Source organism: Leptonychotes weddellii, chromosome 11 (assembly GCF_054177405.1).
Source record: "Leptonychotes weddellii isolate Sample4059 chromosome 11, ASM5417740v2, whole genome shotgun sequence".
Classification (NCBI taxonomy): Eukaryota; Metazoa; Chordata; class Mammalia; order Carnivora; family Phocidae; genus Leptonychotes; species Leptonychotes weddellii.
The window spans coordinates 47438290-47444374 of record NC_138379.1 but is presented as its reverse complement, the minus strand read 5'-3'; the positions used below and the strand labels follow the sequence as shown (position 1 = coordinate 47444374).

At 42.6% G+C, this 6085-nt stretch overlaps 1 pseudogene; it reads right to left on the bottom strand.

The window, feature by feature from the left end:
* Positions 1 to 140: 140 nt before the first annotated feature.
* On the bottom strand, positions 141 to 648 carry LOC102750998 (10 kDa heat shock protein, mitochondrial pseudogene; annotated as a pseudogene).
* Between the last annotated feature and the right edge of the window lie 5437 nt (positions 649 to 6085).

Below are 6085 nucleotides of genomic sequence, written 5' to 3'. Positions count from 1 at the left end.
CAGACGCCTAACGACTGAGCCACCCAGGTGCCCCTTTATTTTACCATTTTTAAAAAAGATTATTTATTTATTTATTTATTTTCATTTATGCATTTTTATTTGCTAATGTTTATATCAGTACACTAAAACTAAATTTTAGAGACACTGGATATCATTAGTTTGGATACCATTAGTTTATTATAAGAGAGAGACATGAAAATTATTTACATGATGAAAGATTTCACTAATTCACTGGAATGGGTAGTTTCACTTCATGCCATTTTAATAATGATTTCAGTCCACATACTATCCGAGAATGTCACCATCTCTAAATAAGAAAGAATCCTTGTCATCTAGAACTACTTCGGTGCCTCCATATTCTGGGAGAAGAACTTTATCTCCAACTTTCACACTAACTGGTTCAATCTCTTCACCCTTTCCTTTAGAGCCCAATCCAACAGCTACTACTGTTGCTTGCAGCACTTTTCCTTGAGATTTTTCTGGAAGCATAATACCTCCTTTCGTTACAGTTTCAGCTGCGCTCCTTTCAACTAAAACTCGGTCAAAGAGGGGAAGAAACTTTCTAAACGCCTGCCCTGCCATGACTCCGGCCACCACAGTTCACACTCTGCTCTGGAGCTGCCGTCGTTGCAAGGAGACCCGCAGTTCGACGCTATTTACTTATTTTTTTAAAAGATTTTATTTATTTCTTTGAGATAAAGAGTGAGAGAGAGAGAACACGAACGGGGGCGGGGACAGAGGGAGAGGGAGAAGCAGGTTCGCCACCGAGCGGGGAGCCCGATATGGGGCTTGATCCCAGGACCCTGGGATCATGACCTGAGCCAAATGTAGATGCTTAACCAACTGATCCACCCAGGCACCCCTAATTTACTTATTTTAGAGAGAGGGAAGAAGAGAGAGAGACAGAGCATGTGGTGGGGAGGGGCAGAGGGAGAGGGAGAGAGAGAGAATCCCAAGCTGACTCCCCTGAGTGTAGAGCTGGAAGGGGGCTCGATCCCACAACCCCAAGATCATGACCTGAACTGAAATCAAAGAGTTGGCCACTCAACTGAATGAGCCACCCAGGTGCCCCTAAAGATTTTTTTTTTAAAGATTTTTATTTATTTATTTGACACACACAGAGAGATAGTGAGAGAGAGAGCACAAGCAGGGGGAGCGGCAGGCAGGTAGAGGGAGAAGCAGGCCTCCTGCGGAGCAGGGAGCCCGATGCAGGGCTCGATTACAGGACCCTGGGATCATGACCTGAGCTTAACTGACTGAGCCACGCAGGTGCCCCATGAATACAAATTTTTGATGGAATTATATCATATTGATTACTTTTCACGGAGAAAATATTTCCCAGGACAAATCCCATTAAGTCAGTTCAATACCTTTGATTTTTCTATACAGCTATTAAATCTATTTCCAACTTATTCATTTTCCCTTAAATTGAGCTATAATTATCTTCATCTGAAAAATAATTTTCTGTATAAATTTCATAATGATGATTTGTGTTATCAGTCAATTTAAAAAATCCATATCACAGTTTAATAATTATAGCTTCTGCCATTGTAAGTTATCTTTTGTGGTCATTATTTCTATATTCTATGAAGTTCACTTTTCCTGGGATGAATTTTGCAGATCTACATTTTGTCAAGAAGACTTATTTGACTTTTTCATAAATTTTTAGTCAACGAGTAATTTTACTGTGTGCAATTTAGATGTTGTCAGTTTTATTTTTTCTGTTGATTATATAGTGGGTATGAATCTGACTCCACAAAGTTAGGGAAGTAAAAAATGACATATTACTTCATTCAATCTAAATCAAATTAAGTCCAATTCAGAACTTACATTATATGGGTTCCTTCCCTTGCAAAGGATCCGGTCTTTTGTAGAGAAAAATATTTAATGAGTCCCCTCCCATGCTTAATGGATACTGATGTACTTCTGTCTACCATATGCTGTCCCTCCTTCACCTCTAGAGAGTAGGCCACACATATGTCCAAGCCCCGGACCTTCCTAGTTCTGGGAATCTCCTCTATTTCACTACCCTTAAAGGCATTGGCTCCTTCATGGCCTTTCCAGAAAATAGCCTCCCAAGCTTTCTTGGGTGAGAAGCAGACAAATTTCATTTCCTGTTAATTCATCCAGGTTAGGATTAGAATATCTCAAGAGCAATTTAGGAGAAAACAAAATGCCTAGAAGAAAATGTGAGAGCTGCAAGGGATGGATTTGGTGGAGGAGCACAAACTTCTCCTCTTTGAAATCAGCTTTGACTGTCAAAGGGTGATTGTCCACAATATATGAAGATTTTCTAAAATTAGAGAAAAAAGGAACAACCCCCCCTTAAGACCACAATGAGGGCGGACTAGTGGGTAGACAGGTGGTTGCTATTCTATTCTCAGAACTTTTCCATCTCTTTCATTTCATTAACAACATGGCAGGCTGTAGGTATTTGGACAGAGAGCCTCTGCCGTTGTGGGTACCCTGACTTCTAGGCTTTCCCCACCCTCCCACCCCCGGGATTTCCTGCCTCAGTCCTGCTCTCTCTGCACTGTTTTGCTTACCTAAAGTGTATTCTCTGAGAAGTGCTAAGATCACTCTTTCCTGAGACAACTTCTCCTCTGCCTAATCTTGTCCACTTTGCTCTATTCATCCTTGCTACCCACAAGTGCCTCCTGCCAACCTTTCTAGAGCTTTCGTCTTTCATAAAGAACCAAAACAACACAGCTGTAAACAAAGCAAAACAAAATGCAAAATCCTTGTCTCTATACAGAGTTGTAGGGTTAAAGAGAAATTTACATGAGACTCTCATAGTAGCCCCTTAGGGTCTGTGTGAATATCCACATTTTGCAGAAAGATGAAATGACTTGCCCAAGGTCACACAGCTTGTGAGGATGGAGATGGGAAGGAGGATTGGAATTCAATTCTGTCTGGCTTGTCAGTCTCTGCCAACTCCATCCCATTACCTTTTCAACCCCACACTCCATTAAAAATTCCTATCACAGATACAAGCCCCAGTCTTTGTCATCCCTTCCTACATACTCTACATTCTAGTTCAACTACTTGGGACAGAGGTTCTTAGCCTGGGGCCTGAGAGCCAGTGGGCTGTGATGATGGATGGGAGAGTTACATTTTTTTTCTTTAAAGTAAGCTTCATGCCCCGTGTAGAGACCAACTTGGGGCTCAAACTCACAACCCTGAGATCAAGACCCCAGCCGAGATCAAGACCTGAGCTGAGATCAAGAGCTGGATACTTAATCAACTGAGCCACCCAGTCACCCTGGGAGAGCTACGTTTTATATTCATTAATCTTTACAGAAATTCATTTTTCTTTCCATTTTGAATGTAGGTAACAAACCACAGATTTAACAGTACTTGTGACTTTGTCATCAACAGAAATCACAGATGTTCCCCTATCACATTACAGTTGTTGGAAAACATCTTGAAATATTGTTTGTGTTCATCACCACTTTGAAATTGTGCAGTTATTAGACAGGCAGTGAGATCTTATTATTTAATTTGTTAATGAATATATGTATTACTGATGAGATTTTAAAATATTTTGATAATAGTATTTCAGTGTAAATGGTTTCATTTGTAATTCTTGTATTTAAGTTATGCACTTAAAATCATTTATTTATTTATTTTTAATTTTTTTTTTTTTTAAGATTTTATTTATTTATTTGACAGAGAGAGAGATAATGAAAGCAGGAACACAAACGGGGAGTGGGGGAGGGAGAAGCAGGCTTCCCGCTGAGCAGGGAGCCTGATGTGGGCCTTGATCCCAGGGTCCTGGGATCATGACCTGCGCTGAAGGCAGACGCTTAACGACTGAGCCACCCAGGTGCCCTTCAAATCATTATTTTGAGAGGGGCTTCATAGGCTTCACCAGACTGCCTAAAGGGTCCAGCACAAAAAAGTTTGAGAACCCCTGACTTAAGTTTTCCTGAGCTCAGGGGACGCTTCCTCTGCCCTCAACAGGCTCCTTCACCATCTGCTGAGTTCCTCTTCATCCTTCACTGTGTAATTCACGAGTTTCCGCTTTGGTAAACGTTCCCAAAGGACCTAGGTCCAGAAGGGAATTTGATAACTAGAGTGCCAGTGACCCCTCTCTTGGCCGCTGTTCCATCCAACCCTCGGGCAGCCATTGCAGGAGTTACTGTGTGGAGCAGCCTATTTGTTTGGCAGTGCAAGGGGCTTCGCTTTGCTGGTGATCCTTTATAGAGTCCTAAGCTGGAGAAAGGTCTTGGCTGAGGCTCCAGATCTGAGAGCCTTGACTGCTTGGGGGCTCAGGTGACTGTGGACAGCACAGGGCTGGGGAGAGGACCCATCTGTCGTCTTCTGAATGGAATCTGGTGCTTTCCCGGAGCCTGCGGCTGAGCTAAGGGGACATCAACACAGGGCACAGGGGAGCTGGGCCAGGGTGGAGAGATCATGGGGATTACATGGGGAACATCTTTTGTTCTCTTAGACTGTGAATTTCATGAAATCTTGTCTGTTCGGCACACAGAATCTGATATCATGTCTGGCAAATGGTGGGTATTCAGGAAAGCCTGATGAATAAATGAATGAATGAATATGAGATTATACCTCATATAATCTCATATGTGGGGGTGAACAGTTGAAAGGGCTTTGTAGGGGCAGGAAGTCCTGTGTGATGTGACTTAATTTATATTCATTCACATGATAAATATTACTGAATGATTACTACATGCCTGGCACTGTTGCTGTGCTGGGGACACAGCTGTAAACTGGATAAAAATCCTGGAACGTCCTAGAGCTTATAATGTCTTGAGGAGAATCTGCAGGTGGTAACCCTGGGCTTCTTCTTGACCTCTTGGCCTGGGTTAGGCTTTCCTTCTAGGTTCCCACAACCCCTTTCTTTCTTCCACTATGGCACTGATCACACTGAGATGTAACTATTCCCCCAGACTGTGAGCAAAAGATCTGGGATCAATATCCTAAAGTAAGTCAGTACCTTATGTTCAAGGAATAATGAATAAGTATACAACATTGTCCATGTTCTTCCATGGGGGTCCATAGACCCCCACCCAGAGGAAACTCAGCTCTTCTGGGAATAAAAGTACTTTTGTTCTTCCTGTCTTTCTGGAAAGCTTTCCCACCTTCTAGTTGAAATGAAAACTGGTGACTCCTTTCCCCTTCCCCCACCATCCAAACATCACCCAAATAAAAAGAAAGAAAAGATCTCTATTGCCCTCCGGACAAGGCAAAGTTATGAAACTCCTGGGTCAGGCCCTGTACGTTCCATGAATTAACTCATTTCATCCTATGAAGGAGATGATATTAGTCACATCTTACAGTGGAGGACATGAAGTTTCAATAAGGACAAGTGATTTTCCCAGTGTTGTAGCCTTTAAGTGACTGAGCTGGGATATGAACCCAGATCTGGTCTCCTATGTCTGTGCACTTCATATGACACCAGAGTTCCTCCTACTCATTTGAAGTATGGGCCACTCCCGGAGACAGGTCAAGAGCTAAGAGTTAAAAAGAGAAAGGGCACAGGTTCAAAGACAATGGATATCAACACGGATTTTCCATAGTTGCTGTTAGAGATGACAAATTAAGTGGAACTGATAAACATTTCCCAAAATATACTCTTCTGAATCTATTTGGGGTTCTCAAAATCTTTGCTAATTACTTGATTACTTAGGTTTCCAGCTTAACTGGTATATTGGTCTCCTAGGACTGCCTTAACAAATTACCACAAGCTGGTGGCTTCAAACAACAGAAATTTATTCTCGCACAGTTGAGAGGCCAGATGTCTGAAATCAGGGTGTTAACAAGGTTGGTTCCTCTTGGAGGCCAAGGGAGAATCCTTCTATGCCTCCCTCCTAGCTTCTAGTGGCTGCCAGAGGTCCTTGATGTTTCTTAGCTTGGGGCTGCTTGACTAATCTCTGCCTTTATCTTCACATGGCCTTCCCATTTAGTGTCTCTGTGTCTCAGACCTCTTCTCTTTGCTTTCATAAAGACAACTCTGCTTTAGGGTGCCTGGGTGGCTCAGGTTGTTAAGCGACTGCCTTCGGCTCAGGTCATGATCCTGGAGTGTTGGGATCGAGTCCCACATCGGGCTCCCTGCTCGGCA